At 43.2% G+C, this 25,319-nt stretch overlaps 1 protein-coding gene across 1 annotated transcript in view; it reads left to right on the top strand.

Annotated features, from left to right (window-relative positions):
- Nucleotides 1–10,359: 10,359 nt before the first annotated feature.
- CPLX2 (complexin 2) overlaps nt 10,360–25,319 on the top strand; it is a 200,627-nt gene continuing 185,667 nt past the window's right edge. Inside the window, exon 1 of the mRNA XM_060240222.1 lies at nt 10,360–10,702. The gene's annotated coding sequence lies outside the window, so the exon portion shown is untranslated. The remainder of the gene's footprint in view (nt 10,703–25,319) is intronic.

Raw genomic sequence — 25,319 nt, 5'->3', positions numbered from 1 at the left:
AACTCCGACTGTGGGGTCTCTCCCGAAATTGTCTGGGATGCAATGAAGGCGGTCCTGCGGGGTAAATGTATTTCCCTGAATTCGGCCTACAAAAAAAGAAAATTAGAACTCCGTCAGCATTTATTAGACAACATCAAACAACTAGAGCGAAAACATAAATTGACCTGTTCGAAAAAGATCTACCATAAACTCATGCTGGAACGGAAAAAACTTGACTTACTTGAAACTACCACCATTAAGAATAACCTTCTCTTCTTAAAACAAAAATACTGGTACAACCACCCCCGCTCCTTGAAACTCCTATCTTGGAAACTCAGAAAAGAATTAGGGGAGAGACAAATAAAAGTCATCTCTGATTCTACAGGCAAAAAGCACTCCTCCAACAAGAAAATTATAGAAATTTTCCATAACTACTTTCAAAAGCTATACACCTCAACCAATCCCTCTCCTTCCTCAATAGATCACTTTTTGCATGAACATCCCATTCTTAACCACCTATCACACGACCACCGACAATTTTTAGAGTCACCTATTTCTTCTACGGAGGTCCTCGAAGCCATCAAATCTTCTAAACTTAACAAAACACCAGGTAGAGATGGTCTACCGTCAGAATTTTACAAAAAATTTGGTCCATCCTTAACCCCTCATATCACTTCAATTTGCAATCTTGTATTAGACACTGGTCTTATGCCTCCCTCGTGGTCCCAGGCCAAAATAATACTTATTCCCAAAAAAGAAAAAGACCCTCTAAACACTAAGTCCTACCGCCCCATTTCTCTTCTTAATAATGACTACAAACTGTTCACATCTATCTTAACATCTAGATTAAACAAAATCATTGGCTATTATATCCACACGAACCAATCGGGATTCATCCCCAATCGTGATATCACTGACAATACGCGGCAAACCATTAACTTGATCCAATACTGCAATTTTCAAAAATTTGAGTCCTGCATATTGGCCCTTGATATCGAAAAAGCCTTTGATAGTGTGGAACCGCTTTTTCTTCACAAAATATTACATTGTATGGGCTTTGGCCCAAAGTTCAGACAGACTATTAACTCCCTTTACGCAAATCCATCTGCCTTTCTGCAAATCAATGGCCAACAATCCCCAGTGTTTCGACTTGAGCGAGGGACACGTCAGGGTTGCCCCCTTTCCCCAATTTTGTTCGCATTGGCCATTGAACCCCTCGCTAACTTGGTTCGTCTTTCCCCTGAGATCCCTGGAATCTCAGTTCAAGGCTCCACATTCAAAATCAGTTTATTTGCTGATGATATCGTTTTATACATTTCTGATCCCCTACAATCTTTAAAGGCCATTTCCTTTATCTTGGACGGCTTTGGGACACTTTCCGGACTACATGTTAACCACTCTAAATCTATTCTCTACCCAATCAATATTTCTCTTTCCACAAGAAAGGAAATCTCCACCAATTATCCTTTCAACTGGGTCACTGAAAACTGGTCGTACTTAGGACTAAAAATTCCTTTGAACCTCTCCAACTTACTAAGATCCAATTACATTGCTACCTTTTCAGATATTTCCACCAATTTGAAACAGTGGGACAAATTACAATTGTCCTGGTTAGAGAGAATCCATACTATCAAATCTTTCATCTTTCCACGCCTACTTTACCTATTTCGGGCTCTCCCTATTGAGATACCCCAAAAAACATTAAACTTCTGGCAGCATTCTCTGACTACTTTCATCTGGAAATACAAAAAAGCCAGAATCAAGCTGTCGACCATATGTCGTTCAAGAACCAAAGGTGGCTTGGCGGTCCCTGATATCACTCGCTATTACAAAGCTGCCATTCTCTCTCAAATGGTTAAAATCCTGTACCTGCATCCCCTTCCCCCACCCTGGTCTCTTCTGGAAGAGGCCCACTTCACCCCTCTTAAATATTATGAACTCCTCTGGCTCAAAAAATCGGACCGCCCCCCCTGGCACTTTGTGAACCCATTTCTCAACGCACTTCTTTCGGTCTGGGACTCTGAACGATCCTTTCTCGCTCCAGATTTGTCTATCATTTCTTCTTTCATAGGCCAAAAATGGTTTCTCCCGGCTCAACCCCCCTCCTCCTTCAAAATCTGGCGCGACTCCTCTAAGGTTTTCCTCTTTAACCTTCTCTCTTCCTCCAAACAAATTCTACCTAAAGACAAATTAGACCACCAACTCTTAAATCCCTCACCCTGGTTTCAATACTTTCAAATTAGACACTTACTACAAGACCCTAAACTGAGTTCTTCACTTTCCCGCCCAACAACTGACTTCGAGCACTTGATTCTTCACCTACAGGACCCCGAAAACTCTAAGGGTCTTATTTCACGAATATATCGGGTCCTCCTCTCCAAACTGGAAGCCCCACTCCCTTCATATGCACATCTATGGCATAAAGATTGTGGGTACACGCTCTCCCCGGATCAATGGGATGCTATATGGGATAGCGAGATTCTTCACTCCAACGTGGTAAACATATCACAACAGAACTTTAAACTGATCGCTCGCTGGTATCTTACCCCCACCCAACTCGCACACGTATCTAACTCATTTCTCCCAAATTGCTGGAGAAATTGTGGTCTCAGGGCCTCCTATATTCACTGTTGGTGGGAATGTCCTAAACTAAGACCATTCTGGTCCTTAATATGCTCCCATCTTTCATCCCTACTGGGAACCTTAATTCCGGAAGACCCTAAGATTATACTCCTTAATCACTGGCCTGGTTCTAAGCTCCCAACCTCTAAAAAATCCCTACTGGTCAAACTTTTAACGGCAGCCAAAACAACAGTTGCGCAGTCTTGGAAAAGCCCTAACAGTCCATCACTAGACTCTTGGCTCCTAAAAATTTGGGATCATATCGCAATGGACAAGATCCAAGCATCACTTGACACCACCGATCCTTACAAAGCCTACTCTAAATATATTGCAGTTTGGTATCCTATCCTGGGAAAAATTGACAGCGACCCATTCTACATTAACTCCTACAATAGTAGTAAACTTTACAATGACTTTTTGTGGTTATGAACAATTCTAATGTACTCTACGCTATTACTCCAGTTTTGGGGGTTTTTCCCTTTTTTATATTTTTGTCTCCCCCCCCCCCCCCTTTTTCACTGTTGGATGCTTTTTTACCTTTCAGTATATTTGTACAGTTAAATCCATCCAGTTATATGTACCTTTGGTTTTATTTCACTACTGTATTTTGTATTCTTTTTTCAAACAATAAACCATTTATTGAGTTAAAAAAAAAAAAAAAAAGAGCAGAAAGCAGGGGGTGGGAATAAACCAAATTGTCATAACAGAAGAAAGTAAGCAGTGGTATCTGCCAAGAATCTAATATTGGAAGTCATGTTCACACTTAATATGGGATTAGGGGTGAGGTTTATGAATGACACCAAATTATTTAGGATTATTATTTCGAAAACTCCAGCAGACAATGAAGAGTTCCAAAAGGATCCCTCAAAACTGGGTGAGTGGGCAAGATCTCTCTCCTGGTTGTTTACTTTTAGAGGTGGCCACTGTATATATAAAGCTAAGAATTTTCTACCCCATTTGTACCGCTTCACTATTAAACTCATGATATATCACAATTGTCCAGCAAACCAGGCTCTAGAGATCCCCTAGGACTTCTTTTCACACTTTGTTTTGTTGTTGTTATTATTTCCTTTTTATACTGCCTGCAGCCAAAGCTCTCTGGGCAGTTTCAAGTACAAAACAGCAAGTATAAAACAGTAAAATATTAAATAATTTAAGAACATAAAAGTTTAAAAAATAGAACTAAAAAACAATTAAGAGAGAGACCTAACTAATCATATCAGACCCCTGAATGCCCAAAGAGATCTTTAAAGGCCTCTGTGAAGAGGATTGCCTTAACCTGGTGCTGAAAAGATGGAAAATTTGGTGCCAGGTAGGCTGCAGCAGGGAGGTTATTCTGAAGACAGGGGGCCACCACTGAAAAGGCCCTCCCCCAGATTACCTCCCTACAAGACTTTTGAGGAGTTGGCACCCAGAAGAAGGTCCCAGAATCTGTGCAGTGTGCAAGCAGATTGAGGCTGGGAGAGGTGCTCTGACAGGTATTATGGTCCAGTTCCCAAGCCACGATCCCATCTCAGAATACTTCCATGTCATCAGCAAGCACAACTCCTGGAATATTCTCCCTTGACCTCAAGTCATTTATGAATAAGAGCCAGTGCGGTGTAGTGGGTAAGAATGTCAGGCTAGGATCTGGGAGGACTGCATCCCTACTCTGCCATGAAAGCTTGCTGGGTGACCTTAGGTGAGTCACACACTCTCAGCCTGACCTACTTCACAGGATTATTGGGAAGATAAAATGAGGGAGAAGAGAATAATAAATAAATAAGTTAAATAGGAAAGGAAAGGACACCTGTGCAAGCACCAGTCATTCCCAACTCTGGGATGACGTTGCTTTCACAACATTTTCACGGCAGACTTTTTACGGGGTGGTTTGCCATTGCCTTCCCCAGTCATCTACACTTTCCCTCCAGGAAGCTGGGTACTCATTTTACCAACCTCGGAAGGATTGAAGGCTGAGTCAACCTCGAGCCAGCTACCTGAAAACCCAGCTTCCACCGGGGATCGAACTCATTTCGTGAGCAGACCTTAGGACTGCGGTACTGCAGCTTTAACACTCTGCACCACGGTTAAATAACCTTTATCTAAAATCAGGTCCTGGAAGGTCCTTGCCCATTGTAAGAACTAACCATGCTCTAGCAAATTTACAAAAGAGACTCACACTAAGGGATTCTCTTTACCATTGTGACAAAGTAGCGGCTGCAGACAGTGTGTTTTTATGCTGCTCTGAAATATATGAGCCACAAGAACAAAGCCCACAATGCAACTCCCTCATCACACTGTAATTGCAACAATAAGCACATTAAAGGTAAAGGTAGTCCCTGTGCAAGCACCAGTGATTTCCGACTCTGGGGTGATATTGCATCATGATGTTTTCGTGGCAGCCTTTTTACGGGGTGGTTTGCCATTTCCTTCCCCAGTCATCTACACTTTCCCCCCAGCAAGCTGCGTACTCATTTTACCAACCTCAGAAGGATGGAAGGCTGTCATTGGAAGAAGCTTATTTCACATGGAACCTTCCAGTGGAGCTGCATGGGAAGTTTACATGCTGCAACCTCTTCCTTATGCTAAAGGGTTCTAAAACATTGTTTACCTTAAATGCAGAAACAAATAGACGTGTGGCCACCTGTGACCTGTGCCTGCCACTTGGAGCTATCTGTCTTGCTAGCTTTCTCATCTGCTTTCTCTACTTGTTTCTCTATGGTCCACCTGAGTGGGATCACTTGTTACATTTGTCACTAACCTGTTACATTTCTTTGAGGGGGTGAACAAACATGTGGACAAAGGAGACCCGATAAATATTGTTTACCTTGACTTCCAGAAAGCTTTTGATAAAGTTCCTCATCAAAGGCTCCTTAATAAGCTCGAGAGTCATGGAGTAAAAGGACAGGTCCTCTTGTGGATCAAAAACCAGCTAATTAATAGGAAGCAGAGAGTGAGTATAAATGGGCAGTCTTCGCAGTGGAGGACGGTAAGCAGTGGAGTGCCGCAGGGCTCAGTACTGGGTCCCATGCTCTTTAACTTGTTCATAAATGATTTGGAGTTGAGAGTAAGCAGTGAAGTAGTCAAGTTTGCAGATGACACTAAATTGTTCAGGGCAGTGAGAACCAGAGAGGTTTGTGAGGAACTCCAAAGGGATCTGTTGAGGCTGGGTGAGTGGGCGTCAACGTGGCAGATGAGGTTCAGTGTGGCCAAATGCAAAGTAATGCACATTGGGGCCAAGAATCCCAGCTACAAATACACGTTGATGGGGTGTGAACTGGCAGAGACTGACCAAGAGAGAGATCTTGGGGTCGTGGTAGATAACTCACTGAAAATGTCAAGACGGTGTGTAATTGCAATAAAAAAAGCCAACGCCATGCTGGGAATTATTAGGAAGGGAACTGAAAACGAATCAGCCAGTATCATAATGCCCCTGTATAAATTGATGGTGCAATCCCATTTGGAATACTGCGTGCGATTCTGGTCACCGCACCTCTAAAAGGATCTCATAGCATTGGAAAAAGTGCAGAAAAGGGCAACTAGAATGATTAAAGGTTTGGAACACTTTCCCTATGAAGAAAGGTTAAAACGCTTGGGGCTCTTTAGCTTGGAGAAATGTCGACTTAGGGGTTACATGATAGAGGTTTACAAGATTATGCATGGGATGGAGAAGGTAGAGAAAGAAGTACTTTTCTCCCTTTCTCACAATACAAGAACTCATGGGCATTCAATGAAATTGCTGAGCAGTCGGGTTAGAACGGATAAAAGGAGGTACTTTTTCACCCAAAGGGTGATTAACATGTGGAATTCACGCTCATGGGAATAAATTCGGCTGGCACACGTATTTGTGTTATGGGAAGAATAAGATGGACGGTTTTTATATATATCAGAAATTATCAGAAATCGTTTATTAAACACTTGGATAAAATATAAGAAATATGGGGATGAGAGAAAACCGCTTTGGATAGTGCCAGCAGAAGTAATAAAAATAACAGCTGAATCCGATGAAGAGAGAGCGATGTCATATAATCAACTGCTCAAGATTCAAGGAGACAAAATTGAATTAAAATCTTCAGAAGAGTTAAATAATAAGTACGATTGGTTTCAAATGCAACAAATTAAAAGCTTGATGGAAAATGATATTAAATCGGAGGGAATTAGACGTGAGCAAACAGAACTGGAAAGGGTCCTGCTTGGAGATAATGAAAAATTAATATCGAAAGTATATAAATTATTATTGGAATGGTCTACAGAAGAAGAAGTAGTAAAGTCTCAAATGGTCAAATGGGCAATTAATGTGAATAGAGAAATACAAATGGATACGTGGGAGCACCTTTGGAAGAACTCGATGAAGATCTCAACTTGTCAGAGTATCAAGGAGAACTGTTTTAAGATGATGTACAGGTGGTATATGACTCCGAAAAAGCTGGCTAGGATGAGTAAGAAAATGTCGGATAGATGTTGGAAATGTAAAAAACACGAAGGTTCTTCATGTGGTGGACTTGTGAAAAAGCGAAAGAATTCTGGAAGATGATAATACAACAAGAAATCTCCAAAATTTTGGGTTATGACTTTAAGAAAACTGCAGAGACTTTTTTGCTTGGATTACAATTAGAAAAATTTCCAAAAGAAGACTGGACTTTAATTTGGTACTTGCTCTCAGCTGCTAGGACATTGTATGCGCAGCTGTGGAAACAGGGAAAAATACCAGAGAAATGGGACTGGATTGTGAAAGTTTTATCGTGGAGTGAGATGGACAAATTAACTAAAACTTTAAGAGACTATGATTTAGATATTTTCAAAAAGGAGTGGAAGAAATTTAAAGGATATATGGAGAAAGAATGGAATGTAAAAAGACATTGGACAATTTTTTAGTATTAATGAGAGAAGAAAAATTATTGAACTTTGATTGGTTAGTTGTACCTTTAGAATTGAATTTAAATTTATAACTTCGGAGAAGTCAAATATTGGAGGGAGGGGGGTTGATATATCATATGGGTTAGCATAGAAAGGATACAATTAAGTTTTGTAACCATACGTTTATCAATAAATTGTTAAAACACAACATGTGGAATTCACTGCCACAGGAGGTGGTGGCGGCTACAAGCATAGCCAGCTTTAAGAGGGGGTTAGATAAAAATATGGAGCAGAGGTCCATCACTGCCTATTAGCCACAGTGTGTGTGTGTGTGTGTATAATTTTTGGCCACTGTGTGACACAGTGTTGGACTGGATGGGCTATTGGCCTGATCCAACATGGCTTCTCTTATGTTATGTTCTTACTTGCTCTATGCTTGAAATCAACCTGACACCCACACTCCAAGTTGATATGTGTATTATTATGCTTTATTTAACCACCAATTAAGATCTCCCTAAGCCCTGCTCTCTGTGCATAGGTGATGTGCGTGAGACTAACAGGGCATTTCACTTCTGGAATTTCCTCCCTGCTTGAGACTCACCTGGTGCCTACTTTAATGCCAGGCTTTTAATTAGGAGATTTGTCTTTTCAGCTGTTCTATCGCCTGCTTTTGGTCTGAGGTCTGTTTTAATGGTATGTTTTGATTTCGTTGAATAGTTATGAGAATTTTGTTTGCCACTTCGAGCAGATGTCTGCAGAAGCAGCATTAATATTTCCTCTCTCTCTCTCGGCTTGACTTCGCGAACGAAGATTTAAGAAGGGTGCAGTATTTCCTATATACATTAATAAACATCAGTTCTGATTTCTGATCCTGCTGGCCCCCCTCAAGCCTTGAAGTGCTTCATATCACCCTGTCACAGAACCCTCATACTGACATGAAGGCCATTGTTCTAGGTTGGCATTTTGTTCTTCTGAAACACTTAAGAGGACTGTTTCCTGGGAAGGTTGACTTGGGCTTGAGCCAGCATTAATATCCATGCTAGCAACTCTATGATCAGAGTGAGATGCTGCATAGGGGAAGTAATTTCCCACACTAGTTCCCAAGGATATTGGTGAATGTGGCCCCCACTTGTGGAGTAGGGTCATATTCACACAGATTGGTGTGGAAAACATGTGTCACCAACACAGTAACAATACTTGCCCCTTTGTAAGATTGTAAGCACAGTGTGTGCTTCCTGTTCTCTTTTCTCTTCAGTTGAGGCTTAATTCCTTTGTTGAATCACCTGGAGCACTGAGGTCTGAAAGTTCCTTAGTGCCCAGTGTTGCTTCTTTGCTCACACTTGTTATGTGCCATGATCAGAATTAAGCATTAAGATGGTGGTGGGGGATGACACTGCTATGATGATCTTCATTTTCACCCCTGTGGGCCTAATGATTCAAAGGATCTCACCTACTTCACTACTCTCACTCTCAGATATAGATTTGAATTGGTCTGCCCATGGACACAAAAGGAAAAGTTATGGAGGCTCACCTTTGAAGGTCTTTCAGTCTGTACACGTTAAAATCTGCTTCAAAAGCCCTGCACTGCTTTCCTTTACCTTCTGAAAATGAGGTGAAGACAGATGGGAGACAGGGCTTTTTCAACTATGGTCCTTTGGAAGTTAAATACCCTCCCCACAGAGATTCTTCTGGCATCTAGTCACCCAGGTATTCTATTAGCATTATTGTATTTGTCAAAATGAGTTTGCTGAAATGGTTTTTTGCCACTCATGCAGTTTGACTGTGTTTTCACTACTGTGCTGAGTTTGCTCTATGTATTTTTGCACTGCTCTTTAATATCACCAATAGCTGTTTTTTCATGCTTATGTATTCTGATTTATTTACTATGTATTAGCAGATTTATACCTTGCCAGTGGCAAACAAATAATCTAAATACATTGTGAACATATTTAAATTGTGTGACAATCATGCTGATGATTGACCTGAACACATTTCGGAAATGAAAAGGTTTCAAATACATTTTTACATTGAGCTTCCACATTAGACATGTACACCTAAATAAATAACTTTTTAAAAAAACATGAGTACACAGCAGGAGATTTTACACCTTTTTAATAAATTACCTTAGGAGATAAAAATATTTTACTATCAGCCACTGAAAAATAAAGCAGGGGCACGTTTCTTTCCTTCATTCCTGCTCAAAGCCAGTATTTAATACCTTAGGGTGATTCAAACATTCCTTCTAACTAATGACTCCATCAAAAATTCCGTTGAATACTTATTTATTATTTATCCCTTCATTTTGCTCCTTATTCAACTTGACTCTCTCAGAAACCTTGGGAAGGAGGGAGAAAGGGAGCAATTGGAAGTGGGAGATTTTCATTTAAAAGATTCCACACTCCAGACTACAACTGAATGACCTGTGGGCAAGGGTGAGAGGTCTGAGGGGCTTCTCCCCAGAGGGCAAAGACAGAGGTTCCGACAGTCATCTCTCTCTTTTAGGAAATCCTGTCCATCAATATTTGGGGCAGGAGACATGTGCCAACAGGAGCGCAGGAACAGGGCGCTGAATTAGTTTGAAGAGGGGGTATGTTTCCAGAGGTTAAAACAAAAAAGGTACTTTTTGTGGCATAACTATAGCCCACCAGTCGATGCAAGATTGGGCAAGAGAAACTAGACTAGTGCTGGGCAAGGGGCACCGGTTTCCATAGCCTTGATCCATCTCCGCGATAGAAAATGCCCCCTAGATCACCCTTCCCGTTCGAATCGCTTGCTCTGCTCTTCCCACCCCGCGTCAAAGTTCCTTGTCCCCAACCCCCAAATCCTCCACTTCGGGATTCCCCCGGCAGCCGGCAATTAAAAGGCTGTAAAGTGTCACTCTCCCCTCGCCGCTCACCCCCACCCACCCCGCGCCCTCCCCTTTTATCTTGCCGACACATCTGCTTGCTTTCCAGGAAGGGATGGCTCGCCCAGCGCCCCGGTGTGCTTGAGCCTTCTCCCGAGCCGACCGCTCTGCCCCAGTCGCCGGGAGGAAACAATGGTCTGGAGTCCACCACCAATGTAAATAATGCGCTGGCCTCCCTGCAAGGCGAGAAACGGCTATTTTTAGAAAGCCCTGCATTTTTTTTTTTTTTTGCCCTCCCTTTGCAAACCTTGGAGTGGAAAAGCCTGCAAGGGAAGAAAGCCAAGGCACCGCCGCAATCTCCCCTCGCAGAGCTACGCGGGTGGCCAGGCCAGCAGGAGCTTCCCAGTGCCAAGCGCCCAGGTGGGTACGGCTCTTTGTTTTGTCGCCTTGCCTGCCACCCGCCTCCCTCTCCCCGTCCCTCTCATCCTCGCCTGTGGCCCGCTTAGGCCCAGCCGCTCTGCAGCAGAAAGGAGAAAAGCATGCCTCTTTAACCCCCTCGGGGCTGGGCGTGCCCTCAAGACGCAGCTCGGCTTTGGCATCACGCCGCGGATTTTGCTCGAGGAGCCGCTGCCGCCTCTTCTCTGGCTGGCGATCAGATAGGGCGGGCAGGTGGAAAGCAGGGCTGCCCGTTTCTGGGTTGCTTTTCCGGGCTCTGCTCTCCGGAAGCGGCATGAAATGGCCTACCGGTCTCGTTCGAGGAGCCCGATCTTCTCCTACTCCTCCCTTCCTCCTTTCCCGCTCCTCATCCCCGCAATCCTTGCAGCCTGCAATGCTGTGCAATGGGGAAACCGCTCTGGGCTGCTTTCATTTAGGTTTTCACAGGCGCGCCACCAGCCTAGTCATGGAAGCTGCAAGCCTCCCATTTCCTCTCTCTTCCCCTCCCAGCTCCTATTAATAGCAGGAGGGCTTTTGTCTTTTGCCTTGCATCCTTTAATTATTCCCGTGACTGGGTTGGGGCAGGGAGTGGAGAAGGAGAGCCGGGGGGGGGGGGGCGGGATGAGTCTCCCCGTATTCTCTCTTATACAATCAGGGTAATAAAGGAACAACCGGGGGGGGGGGCAGCCTGGTGGGTGTGGGATCCGGCCGGGATTCCCCCACGCGCAGACACACGCCCCCAGCCCAGCAATGTCTCATTGCCTGCCACACGCGCCGGCTGGCTCCCACCCCTGCAGCGGTGGAAGCAAGGTCAGCAGATACCTGTGAGGCTCTGCAGTCGAATTTATTGTTGACACCTCCTCCCAGAAGTCAAATGCAAACGTCTAGAAGGGAAAATATAGACTAAGGCCTCTGGAACTGAACCAGAAAGAGAATATGGGCATAAATTCTTGGAGGGGGGAGGGACTGCTTAGGGCCTTGACAGATCCCAGAGTAGAACAGGTTTCTTTTTGGGCTGTGTTGTGACCTGGAAGTGGAAATGCAGTTGCATTTTTGGTTATCATATACATGTGTTAAAGCTATAGATGTAGTGCAACAGATGGCTGAGCTGTGTAGTCCCATGAAGAGTCTTGCTTCTTCGTTCTTCCAACTGTGCTATCACGTTGTCCACCTTGTCTGCTGTGCAGTTTGCTGTACCATGGACCTGAGCAAAGCTACAGGTGCAAACCAAAAGTCAGAAGTTGTATACAGGCAATACATAGAATTGTTTAGTAGCAATTGTGACTCCACACACCACCTTTTCACCATACCAGTATCAAAATCACTATTTCCAGTGGGGCATCTTTGAACATAAGCAAATTCAAACGTTCTTTATTTGGTTCATAGCAATGAGGTGAGGAGGGTTCTCAGTGGCATTGAATGCTTACCCCTTTTAAGTATTTCTTTCTAAAGCAGTGGGGCGAGGGAAGGATGAGACACCAAAAAGGGTAGGCGAAGATTTGTTTTTGTACTTTTAATTTGTCTGATGTATGAACAAAACACAACTCTAGCCAGATCAGTTGTGACATAGCTGGGTTGGGGGCGGGGGGGGGGGAATTCCTGGAGAGTTAGGAGTGGAGCATGAGGAGGGCAGAGTTTGGGAAGGGGAGCTGGGAATAAAGCCAGAGAGTCCCACCCTTCAAAGCAGCCATTTTCTCCAGGGGAACTGATCTCTGTGGTCTGGAGATCAGTTGTAATTCCAGGAGGTCTCCAGGCCCTACCAGGCCATCCCTTCTGATAGGACTTTCAAGCATGCCCAGCTTTCTCTACTGGCTGTCTAGAGCAGTGGTGTCAAACTCATTTGTTATGAGGGCAAGAACTGACATAAATGAGACCTTGTTGGGCTGGGCCAGGCCATGTATGTACCTATTTAAGATTAGGTAGCAGAGATATAAACTTTATAAAGGACACAGACAAGCACAATTAAATATGTTTTTTTAAAAAAACTTAAAACGTGCTTAAAATGTTAGCTTCCTTTCCTTCCTTCCCCAGGGGACTGGTGAGGGAGGAGCCTCAGCCAATAGAAGGAAGAGAGGCTTGGCTCAGTAATTCTGCTGTGTGATTGAGAAAGCCTGGGAAAACATGCTCTGCCTCCCCCCCCCCTTCCTCTCCAAGGGAGGAGCCTCCAAGGGAGGAGACTTTGCTCTGTAGCTCCTGTGTGATTAACTAAGCCTGGCAAAGCAAGAAGGAAGCAACAGAGAGGGAGAAGGAAGCAGATGACAACCAGTTGCTTCCGGGCCTGATAGGAGTCCCCCAGGATCCTGATTCGGCTCCCGGGCCGCATGTTTGACACCCCTGCTCTAGAATGACTCCATGGTTCTTCTGAGTGGTTGAGACTACTGATGTAGGGTTGCCAGCTCTGGCCTGGAAAATTCTTGGAGATTTTGTGGGTGAAGTCTGAGGAGGGGGGTTAGAGGAGGAGAGGGAGCCGATATAGTGCCATAGAGTTCACCATCCAAAGCAGCCACTTTCTTTTGGGGGAATTGATCTCTGTCATCTGGAGATCAACTGGAATTCTGGGGGATCTCCAAGCCTCACCTGTTAATTGATCCTGATAGTCTCTGATGGATGGTTTCCGTAAGATATCTGCATGTGTATCTTAATTATTTTAAGTGCAGAAATGGGGAGGAGTGCCCTAAAAAGATAGTAGCAAAACAGACTACCAGTCTTCCTGGGATTTTCTAAGCATTGGAGCATAAGGAGAAAGGGTAGGGTTGTCAGCTCTGAGTTAGGGAAGTACCTGGTGATTTGGGGGTGGAGCCTGGGGAAGGTGGGGTTTGGGGGAGGGTCCTCAGCAGGGTATAATGGCATAGAGTCCACCCACCAAAGCAGCTGTTTTCTACCAGGGAACTGATTTTGGTCATCTGGAGATCAACTATAATAGTGGGAAATCTCCAGGTGCTGCCTGGAGGTTGGCAACCCAAAGGACCCTTGTCTAGATGACTGTATGAGCCATTTTCAACATTCAGCTTTAGAGGAGAACAGCAACTGGGGGTTGCAGAAATGAGACAGGAGAGCAGGCTCATCTACTTGTGTCAGTGTACAGGATCCAGGTTCTTTGAAAACCTTGTGGATTTTTAACATCCTGAACTACTGTATCATTTTATCTCGAATGCTGATGTTTCTAAATTAGCAGGCCAACTGGAAAGGAGATGGTGTGGGAAGACCTGTAGATACTTTCTAGAGCAGGGGTGTTGAACCCATTCGTTATGAGGGCTGGATTTGACATAAATGAGACCTTGTCAGGTCGGGCCATGTGTGTCATAAAATGTAATGGCAGATAGTGGAGATATAATATTTATAAAGGACACCGACAAACACAATTAAATGGGATTTTTTAGGGGAAAAAATTAAAATATGCTTAAAAGATTAGAACTCTTGCAATATTTTATTTAGCAGTTTCTGATAACTAACACCTCTTGCTCTGAATTATTGCATCGAAACCTGGAGACAATGTCTGTGCTGAAGCAATCTTGAGTATGCTGTTCAGGTGTGTTTCTATAAGTTGCAAGCTACTTTTGGTTTATTGACATTCATTACAGAAATCTCATAGTTAATGCTTTGAGCCCAAGACCCAGGGGAAAACATGAAATGGCTGGGCATTGTGAGCTTTTGTACATAAGGTGCTTCATGTGCTGGTCAGCCAATGGAGAAAATAGAGGCTTTGCTCTGTAGCTCCTATATGATTGAGCAAGCCTGGCAACACACACTCTGATGCAGAAGGAAGCAAGAGAGAGAGAAGGAAGATGACAGCTAGTTGCTCGCTGGCCTGATGGGAGCCCTCCGGGTATCTGATCTGGCATTTGAGCCACACGTTTGATACCCCTGTTCTAGAGTACTTAAAATAATGGTTATGCAGTGTTGCCATTAGGGAGCATGATATGTGCCTGTAGATACAGGTTAACTGATGAGATTTTTAAAAGTCAGCTATCCATTTGACCTGTGGCGCAGAGTGGTAAAGCTGCAATACTGCAGTCTGCTCACGATCTGAGTTTGATCCCAGTGAAAGCTGGTTCAGGTAGCCGGCACCAGGTTGACTCAGCCTTCCATCCTTCCGAGGTCAGTAAAATGAGTACCCAGCTTGCTGGGGGGAAAGGGTAGTTGACTGGGGAAGGCAATGGCAAACCATCCCGTAAAAAGTTTGCCATGAAAAGGTTGTAAAAGCAACGTCACCCCAGAGTCGAAAACGACTGGTGCTTGCACAGGGGGACTACCTTTACCTTTACTTTATCCATTTGACAGGTTAGACATAGGATGGTATCTTGCATGCAGAGAGAAACAGTATGCTCTAAACAGTTGGCCATGCTTACTGAGGCTGAAACCTGTCATGCACAAACCAGTGTGGAACATTTCCTCTAGCTGGCATTGTACGGAAAAGTTATTAATGGTGGGAAGATTCATTTCAGGGGATCTTATCTGCATTTATTAGTCTTCTTATTGAATAATTCCTGATAAGCTTCCAAGGATTCAGCGTTCTCTGGGGGGAAAGTTTGAACAGTACTGCTCCATATGAGCATTCTCTTTACTTGATAGGATGAAATAACATTTCTGCTTGAAAGACAGGGATGATTTACTCAAGGGGGAAAGGGTATCTAAATACCAGCACATCTCTGTATCCTGTATCCTAGCGGTGCAATCTAGTACAGAGCTGCTCCAGTTGAAATCGGTGGGTTTAGAGTGGCATAACTTTGTGCAGGATTGTGCTGAAGACCTTTCAGCATTGTGTCATTTTAGGGATACAGGGGGCAGTAGTACTTCCTGCACAGATGAAACCAGAGACATTGATGGCAAATTAAAACAAATAAAGGAGTTTCTGATTCTTTGGCTGCAGCCTGGGTGTTTGTTTCTTCGATTGCCATGAGCTCTAACATTAGTATTGAAATTATCTCAGCTAGACAGAGCTGTTAACGCCTGGGAGAGGTAGATGAGAAATTCAGTTCACACCTTAACTCTTCCTAGTGTTTGTTTGGAACAGTTTGCAATGAAGCTAGCTGAGCAGCTAGCTGAGTAGGCCGACAGGATTTCGCATAGATTTTTGCAAGGGAAAAGGGAGAAAAGTGTCAGATTGTTTTGGTTACATTACAGTAGCACCTGGGGTCCCCACTGAGCTGGGCAATGAACATGCACATTAAAAGAAAAATCCAGCCCTTGCCCTGGGCAACTGATGTGCTGAATAACAGCCCAAAATAGTAGATCAGCCATATAGCAAATCAGTGGCAGAGCTGGGAATGAAGTCCAGACTCTTGTTCCTCAAATCATCATTCCCACTGATGAGCTCAAGTGCACCATAATCTTTTGTTAAGAGGCAGTGAACTACACAGTACAAGCTTAAGTCACAATTGAACCAAAGATAAGCACTTGCATGCCTGTTGATCTCAATGGGAGTGAGGTATGCATATGTTTAGCTCTCTTATTGCTATTTCAAAAATCTGCATTACAGTCCTGGGAATTTTTTCTCAGCAGATCTCACTTTACTCAGTGTGGTTTATTTCTAAGAATGTTGCATAGGATTGCTGCCTTATGTGCTAAATGTGGGCTAGATTGTGACTTTATTATTTTATTATTTCTCTGAGAAACCATTTCTCTGAGAAACTCTAATGCCATTTTATTATTTCTCTGGAAACCATGCATAATTTGGTGACATATTTTTGTCCCAAATACTTCAAAACTCAATGAATGGTAGGGTTGCAAAGTCCAATTCATGAAATATCTGGGGAGCCAGGAGACATTGGGGTCGGAGCCAGGAGCAAGGGTGTGACAAGCATAATTGATCTCCAAGGGAGTTCTGGCCATCACATTTAAAGGGACAGCACACCTTTTTAAATGCCTTCCTTCCATAGGAAATAATGAAAGATAGGGGCACCTTCTTTTGTGGTTCATAGAATTGGACCCCCTGGTCCAATCATTTTGAAACTTGGGGGGTATTTTGGGGAGAGGCAAGAGATGCTATACTGAAAATTTGGTACCTCTACCTTATAAAACAGCTCCCCCAGAGCCCCTGATACTTCCCAATCAATTCCCCATTATACCTTATGAGAATTGATCTCCACATAGGGAATAATGAAATGCCCAGCAGACATTTCCTTCACTCTCTTCCCCCCCCCCACCCCCGTTTCTGGTGAGGGATTGGCATCTCTACTCATGAGTTGCAGCCAACTTCTTCAAAGTAACACAGACACACCCTCTCAAGAGGAAGCCTTTCCAATTGGAGACTGAAGCCTCCGGAGGTAAAAAGTCACATGGTGGCTTTGGGGGCGGGGCTCTCCCCCCCTGCCGGCCAGCTGAATGGGGGTGGGAAGGAGCCTGGGAAAGCGGAAGAACCATTGCTGGGACCTGAGGACTGGCAAGCCTAATGAATGGGATATAAACAGTACCAATTCTTTTTGGTCCTAAATATTTTTTCCAATGTCAAAGTATACTACTATAAAACCAAAGGAGACTGGGCATTCATGAAGGGATTGATGCCCAAATGATTTTGGCAATGACTAACAAACTTTCAAATAAAGCTCTGGCAAAAGATTTGACTGAATTTTCCAGAAAATCTGGCAACATAAGCAGATCTCAGTTTATAACCAGCTACACTGCATGGTCAAAATCCATTGCCACTCTTTACAATGAACATTTATGTTCAGAAAGGGATATTTCCAACATCTGATACTAAATGCAGAATGTAAAAGTGTAGAAATGTAGAAGTATATCCTGCCCCCCTAAACTAGACATCTTACCATTATTTTTAAAAGGTCTTCATTTTAATGTGCTCCTTGGGCTCATTCAATATTCCCTGTCATTTTTTACACTTAAGATTCCCCCACACACACACACACACACACTCAATAACTTTGGCCCAATTACTCTTGTTCTGATGTTATACTTGCTTTGCTGGGGTTTGTACTCAACCCAGTGGATGTGCATTAACACAATGTTATATATGAGGGATGCAGACTTTAATTGGCATGCCCTCTATTCTTAATCAGATAATATTTGAGTTGATTAATTTGTAAGAATTAAAAAAAAAATAATTATGGGCCCAGATTTTAAATGTAGAAGTACTGCTGAAAAGCTCCAGCAGCTGGCAGGATACTGTGCCATGTAAGCGGCACAATTTCTTAGTTAATGGTGGGAAAACTCTGAAAGACTGTTGCTGATAAATGCACAATGATTCCTGGCCTCCTTCAGAGGTAGCTGTGATAGGTTCTAATTCTATTGCTAAACCCACGCCAGTAGAATACTGTCCTTTGCCTGTGAGACTACAACAACTCTTTCTAGTTCTTTAATGCTTTAAGAAATGCAGACTCGTGTCCATTAGAGCCACCAGTCCTCGCCAGAAGCTTTTGAATTGCTAGTCCTTTGGGATGTTTGTCTTCAGTCAACTGAACCGCCTTCAGTCTTATATACACACAAGCGTCTGTATATTAAGAGTGAACTTGCAGGGAAATTCTGGAATACCAGGCTACTTTGCAGGTTGGTAAGACATTCTGATCAGAAAGAGTTATGTGGAACTCCAGTATTGCTCTCTGAGACATTTCTCCATGGTGTAAGGTGCAGTAATCAGACTCCAGTGACACTGCTCCATACCAAATCAACAGATAACAAGAATCACGCTTGAGATTGATCAAACAAACTTTCCACTTTATTCTTTGTGGGTCCGCATCAAATATACTTGTTCATTGCTCAATAGATGTAGCAGAAAGTGGTAACTTGCTCTTGTGGATTGGCCATCACTGATCATATGGCTCAATGGAGTTAATAAAAATGTTCAGGTATGGGCCATTTCTGAGGGCATGCTAATCCACCACTGCACTCACAGTAGACTAGCCAACTTCCAGCTGGTGTCTGGAGATCTCCCAGAAGTACATGTGAACTCCATATAGAGATCAGTTCCCCTGGAGAAAATGCTGGCTTTGAAGAATGGGGTCAATGATATTTTTCCCCACTGAGGTCCCTCCCTAATTTCTGCCCTCCCTAGGCTCTACCCCTCAAATATCCAGGAATTTCCCAACCCAGAGTTGGCAATCCTAACTGACACATCTCTGCCATCTAACGATGCAAAATTTCCACAATTTTTAGAGCCATTGAGGGATTGTTTTTTTCTTTTTGAGGAATGGGGAAGCAGAAGTGTGGGGGGGCAATTAAATATATGCAATACTTACTTTTTTCTCTAGCCTAAACTCATTTTGATAACATAAATAATCGTTTATAACTTGATTAGCATATAGCATTGTATTACTGGGCATATTTATGAAATGTAAAAGTATATATGCCAGGTTTTCGATAAGCAAAATTGTGAATGTACCCAATACTAGAGACGGATAAGCTGTTCTACCTTATATCACCTTTTGCTGCCTGAGGGGCAGGATCAATTCAGAAGGGTAGCCATGTTGGTCTGCAGTAGAAGAGCAAGATTCCAATCCAGTAGAACCTTAAAGAGTAACGAGCTTTCCAGGGTATTATACACTTTTGAGAGTCAAAGCTCCCTTCACCAGATACCAGAAAGAAAAACAGAGGTAGGCGGTGGAAAGGTGGAAAGTAGAAAGTAGAAAACACAAATTTTGTACTAAAGAAAAAAAGTATGTTATCTGCATAAAAACAGACTTGTATAGTCATAAAATGGCTAGCAGTATATTTAAACACTGAATTAAACTTTATAACTTTGAAAACATTGAACTTTTCAGTAATGCAGGATCATCATGCAGATCATAGCATACCATTGCTAAGCCTGGCACGGCATCAAGCAGGACTGCAGAGGTAGGAGCTTGGGTGATGGCTGCCAGCTGGTGTGACATCACTTCTAGGAAAACTTGGAAGTTATGGTAGCCCACTCTAGGAATCCCAGAAATCAGTACAGTTTTACCATAGGGTTGCCAGGTCCTTTTTAGAATCATAGAACTGAAAAGCATCACACACCCCTAGTCAACCCCCCTGCTCAATGTAAGGTCAACCTAGAGCATCTCTGACAAGTGTTCATCCAGCTGCTGCTTAATGACTTGCCAGTGAGGGGGAGCTCACCACCTTCCTAGGTAGCTAATTCCAGTCTTACTGTAAATAAGTTTTTCCTAATATCCAGCAGGTACCTTCCTGCCCTTAATTTAAACCCATTATTGTGAGTCCTCTCCTCTGCCTCCAACAGGAACAGCTCCTTGCCCTCATCTAAGTGACAGCCCTTCAAATATTTAAAGAGAGAAATCATGTTCCCTCTCAACCTCCTCTTCTCCAGACTGAACATTCCCAAGTCCCTCATTCTCCTTCCCCAGCAGAAGACTTTGGGGGGGGGGGGTGTTCCTGGGGATGGTGGGACATCTCCAAAGCAATGACATCACACAGAAGTGACATCATCACGTTGGGGACTGACACCCTGCATGCCTGAACTCCAAACAGCAAATTTGCAGTTTGGATTTCAGGTCCCCCACCACACTTCTTGCAAACAGAGACCCTTTAAGTGCTGTTTACAAAAAATGGGGGCTGCAAATTCCCTCTGCCTCCCCCTGCAAGATTTAAAAGGCCATCTAGCTGATCTCCTGCAGATCAGCTGAAGGAACCCTTTAAATCTTGCAGGAGGCAAGGAGAGGGATGGCCACTGGCTGACACCTGAATTCCAAATGGTGAATTCACTGCTAGAGTTCAGGCCCCTATCCTGCTTCTTGTAAGCAGCTGAATTTTGCCATTTGGAGTTCAGGCATGCAATCAGTGGCCACCCCACTCTCTCCTTCTTGCAAGATTTAAAGGCCCCTTCAGCTGATCTGTGGGAATGTGCTTGGAACCACTGCTCTAACAGTCAAGCACGAATACTAGTTACAGCAATAATCTTGACAGTATAGTTCTCGTACATGAAGGCAAACGAAGGCAACCAGAAGATGTTCTTTTGAAACATGCAATCAAAAACCTAGCATGGATGTCATCATGCCTCTTCACATCCGTATGGAGTTGTAAAAAGTTTCATCTTTGAGACATCTGTCATTTAGACTTTTGTTGTGACCAGAGACTGAGCCTATTGTTAGTTGTGTATTATAATATGACATGTAACTTTTGTCAAGCTAATCTCTATATGGCCTGGGACATTATTATCCATAAAGCTAAGACCATTGGTGGAATTGTTTGTGGCATGGTTAATAGTGTTGTATACAGTTCTTTTTGTGGTTGACCAGTCTCATATAGTGTTTTTTTTGTGGGTTTTTTTGTCCACCCGAGGACTGGCATTCCTGTTTTACCATAAAATTTTGGCCAGTACCAAGAAAGATGTGTTGTCAGCTAGTGTCCATTTTTAAATCTTATTTTTCTTCCACCACCTTGCTGAGCAGCAGCAAAAATACCAGCTGGGTGTGGGACATCCCTTTCTCCCACTGCAGGGAGCTGTCAACCCTCTATATTGAGTGTGAATTGCAGGCAAAATTATTCACATTTGAAGAAACATATGCTTGAAAGTGTGTTATATATGTCTACAATATCTGTAGAAATTGTTATCATGTAATATTGTAAAGCTGCAGTACTGCAGTCTGAGCTCCCTGCTCATGACCTGAATTTGATCCCGGCAGAACCTGGGTTCAGGTAGCTTGCTCCAGGTTGATTCAGCCTTCCATCCTTCCGAGGCCGGTAAAATGAGTACCCAGCTTGCTGGGGGGGGGGGGGGGGAGATGACTGAGGAAGGTAATGGCAAACCACCCCGTAAAAAGTCGGCGATGAAAACGTTGTGAAAGCAACGTCACCCCAGAGTCGGAAACGACTGGTGCTTGCAAAGGGAACTACCTTTACCTTCAATATTATGATGATTTCACACTCCCGCACAGGATTTATCTTTATATAATTCTTAGCTGAGCAGCCTCTTTTATTTCTTCTTTGTTTTTCTCTGGCTGACCCTGCAAGTTGTTTGAATGTATATTGGCAGGAGTGGAATTCTAGCAGGAGCTCCTTTGCATATTAGGCCCCACCCTCCAAGAGCTTACAAAAAAGAGCCTTGTAAGCTCTTGAAGGATTGGCTACATCAGTGGCCTAATATGCAAAGGAGCTCCTGCTAGAATTCCATCCCTGTTTTGGTATTGGTAAATGCTGATTCAGCATAGGGAACTGTGGGGAGAGACTAAATTCCTTATTTTGTCTTTGTTTTATAATGGCACACAAGAGGCTGATGGTAAATCAAAACTAACAATCTTTTATTTTACTTCAAGGGAAAATGGTCAGGGAGGAATCAGGTTTAAGACTTATGAGGTGAACAGGAGTGAGGTAACTTTGTATAAAATAAACACCAGTTAATTTGTCCCAAGCAAGTAACTGTTTCTGTTACTCAGAGAGGTCTTTGAAACTTGAGGACAGAGATTAGTCTCTGCTTACATAAACAAGCATAAGCTTCTTGGTTGCACAGACACTAAAGTTGGTGAAAGCAGGAACATTCACACAAGTTCCAGTTTCCTTCTTTATTCACTAGCTAGGGATCATCCCCATCTGAGCTTTTCCCCTCAGTCTTGTTAGGGATGGGCTATGCATTCCACTTTCCTAATTCAGGACCCTTCTTGATCCTTTCACAGTCTGTTCCACTCTCTCCCTGTTAACTGTCAGCTCCCAACTTCTGACACTGTGAATCTCCCTGTCACTCAGAGTTCTCAGACTGAGTTACAGCATCAACTATTTACTATCTGTCAAAATTTTCTTAAAGATTGTCTTACAGAAAAACCTTCCTAAGTTTTCTACTTTCCACTTTCATTTTTTCTTCCTGGTATCTGATGAAGGGAGCTTTGATTCTCATTTTGAGTGACTAAAAGCTTGTCTTATAAATATTTCACACATTCCAGGTGGGGAAATATTTCATATGGTTTATTCATGTTTCCACATGAAGAACTGAAAAAGTCCCCCCCCCTCCCCCAAAAAGCTCTTCCTGCCCTCCAATTTCCCATTTGTTGCCTGGTTCTTTACATCTGTAGCTCTATCACACAGATAAACAGCTACTGCAATTATTACTGTGATTCTTTTTCATAGAAAATATTGTGTCTGGCCAGTGTATTAAATATACTGCCACCTTTATCTTATCCTCAAATAGTGGCTAGAATTAGGTGAATGACAGCAGATTTACTAGGCATTATATTAGTCAGTATTTGAGTGATCTATGCTCTGTCATTCACTGCCAGCTTTTGCCAAGATTGCATTCCGTGACCAACTTGGTTAGAAGCCATTAAAGGATTAAATTGACAAAATTCTCATACAGTATTAAACCTAGTTTTACTCTGTACCTCTGCATCAGGGGTCTGATTAGACAAGACATTACAATATAAGACTGTGATCAGGCAGGCAAAAAGGGACTATGAGGAGCATATTGCAAAAAACATAAAGACCAACAATAAAAAAATTCTTCAAATATATTAGAAGCAGGAAACCAGCCAGGGAGGCAGTGGGGCCCTTGGATGACCAAGGGGTCAAAGGATTCCTGAAGGAGGATAGGGAAATGGTTGAGAAGCTAAATGAATTTTTTGCCTCCGTCTTCACTGTGGAAGATGAGAAGGGTTTGCCTGCTCCGGAACCACTTCTATTGGAAGGGGTATTGAAAGACCTGAGCCAGATTGAGGTCACAAGAGAGGAGGTCCTACAACTGATGGACGAATTAAAAACTAATAAGCTACCAGGTCCGGATGGCATACATCCAAGAATTCTGAAAGAACTCAAAGTTGAACTTGTGGATCTCCTGACAAAAATATGTAATCTTTCATTGAAATCTGCCTCCGTTCCTGAGGACTGGAAGGTAGCAAATGTCACCCCCATCTTTAAGAAGGGTTCCAGAGGAGATCCGGGAAATTACAGGCCAGTCAGTCTGACTTCAATACCAGGAAAGTTGGTAGAAACCATTATCAAGGACAGAATGAGTAGGCACATTGATGAACACGGGTTATTGAGGAAGACTCAGCATGGGTTCTGTAAGGGAAGATCTTGCCTCACTAACCTGTTGCATTTCTTTGAGGGGGTGAACAAACATGTGAACAAAGGAAACCCAATAGATATTGTTTACCTTGACTTCCAGAAAGCTTTTGATAAAGTTCCTCATCAAAGGCTTCTTAGTAAGCTTGAGAGTCATGGAGTAAAAGGACAGGTCCTCTTGTGGGTCAAAAACTGGCTAATTAATAGGAAGCAGAGAGTGAGTATAAATGGGCAGTCTTCCCAGTGGAGGACAGCAGGGCTCAGTACTGGGTCCCATGCTCTTTAACTTGTTCATAAATGATTTGGAGTTGAGAGTAAGCAGTGAAGTAGCCAAGTTTGCATATGACACTAAATTGTTCAGGGTGGTGAGAACCAGAGAGGATTGTGAGGCACTCCAAAGGGATCTGTTGAGGCTGGGTGAGTGGGCGTCAACGTGGCAGATGAGGTTCAGTGTGGCCAAGTGCAAAGTATTGCACATTGGGGCCAAGAATCCCAGCTATAAATACAAGTTGATGGGGTGTGAACTGGCAGAGACTGACCAAGAGAGAGATCTTGGGGTCGTGGTAGATAACTCACTGAAAATGTCAAGACAGTGTGTAATTGCAATAAAAAAAGCCAACGCCATGCTGGAAATTATTAGGAAGGGAATTGAATACAAATCAGCCAGTATCATAATGCCCCTGTATAAATCGATGGTGCAATCTCATTTGGAATACTGTGTGCGATTCTGGTCACCGCACCTCAAAAAGGATATTATAGCATTGGAAAAAGTGCAGAAAAGGGCAACTAGAATGATTAAAGGTTTGGAACACTTTCCCTATGAAGAAAGGTTAAAATGCTTGGGGCTCTTAGCTTGGAGAAACGTCGACTGAGGGGTGACATGATAGACGTTTACAAGATTATGCATGGGATGGAGAAGGTAGAGAAAGAAGTACAGTACTTTTCTCCATTTCTCACAATACAAGAACTCATGGGCATTCAATGAAATTGCTGAGCAGCCGGGTTAGAACGGATAGAAGGAAGTACTTCTTCACCCAAAGGGTGATTAACATGTGGAATTCACTGCCACAGGTGGTGGCGGCGGCTACAAGCATAGCCAGCTTCAAGAGGGGGTTAGATAAAAATATGGAGCAGAGGTCCACCAGTGGCTATTAGCCACAGTGTGTGTGTGTGTGTGTATGTCTATACACACACACACACACACACACACATATATATAAATAAATTTTTGGCCACTGTGTGATACAGAGTGTTGGACTGAATGGGCCATTGGCCTGATCCAACATGGCTTCTCTTATGTTCTTATAAGTTCAGATGGACACCTTAAATTGGTGGAAGAAGAGTTGATTTTTATACTATACTTTTCTCTACTCTAAGGAGTCTCAAAGCAACTTACAATCACCTTTTCCTTCCTTTCCCCACAACAAACACCTTGTGAGGTAAGTGGGGCTGAGAGAACAGTGACTGGTTTAAGGTCACCCAGCAGGCTTCATGTGGAAGAGTGGGGAATCCAACTTTTTTCTCCAGATTAGAGCCCATCACTGTTAACACTGCACCACATTGGTTCTCCCACTTGTGTGGGGGCAGATGGGTTCCTGAATACACACTGAGGCGAGAGGTTTCTTCATACCTTACCTTCCACACAGTGCACATTTACAGACAGAAAAGG

The sequence above is a fragment of the Heteronotia binoei genome, chromosome 5 (assembly GCF_032191835.1).
Source record: "Heteronotia binoei isolate CCM8104 ecotype False Entrance Well chromosome 5, APGP_CSIRO_Hbin_v1, whole genome shotgun sequence".
Classification (NCBI taxonomy): Eukaryota; Metazoa; Chordata; class Lepidosauria; order Squamata; family Gekkonidae; genus Heteronotia; species Heteronotia binoei.
The sequence above is the reverse complement of the archived record's forward strand: the minus strand, read 5'-3'. Positions and strand labels throughout refer to the sequence as shown.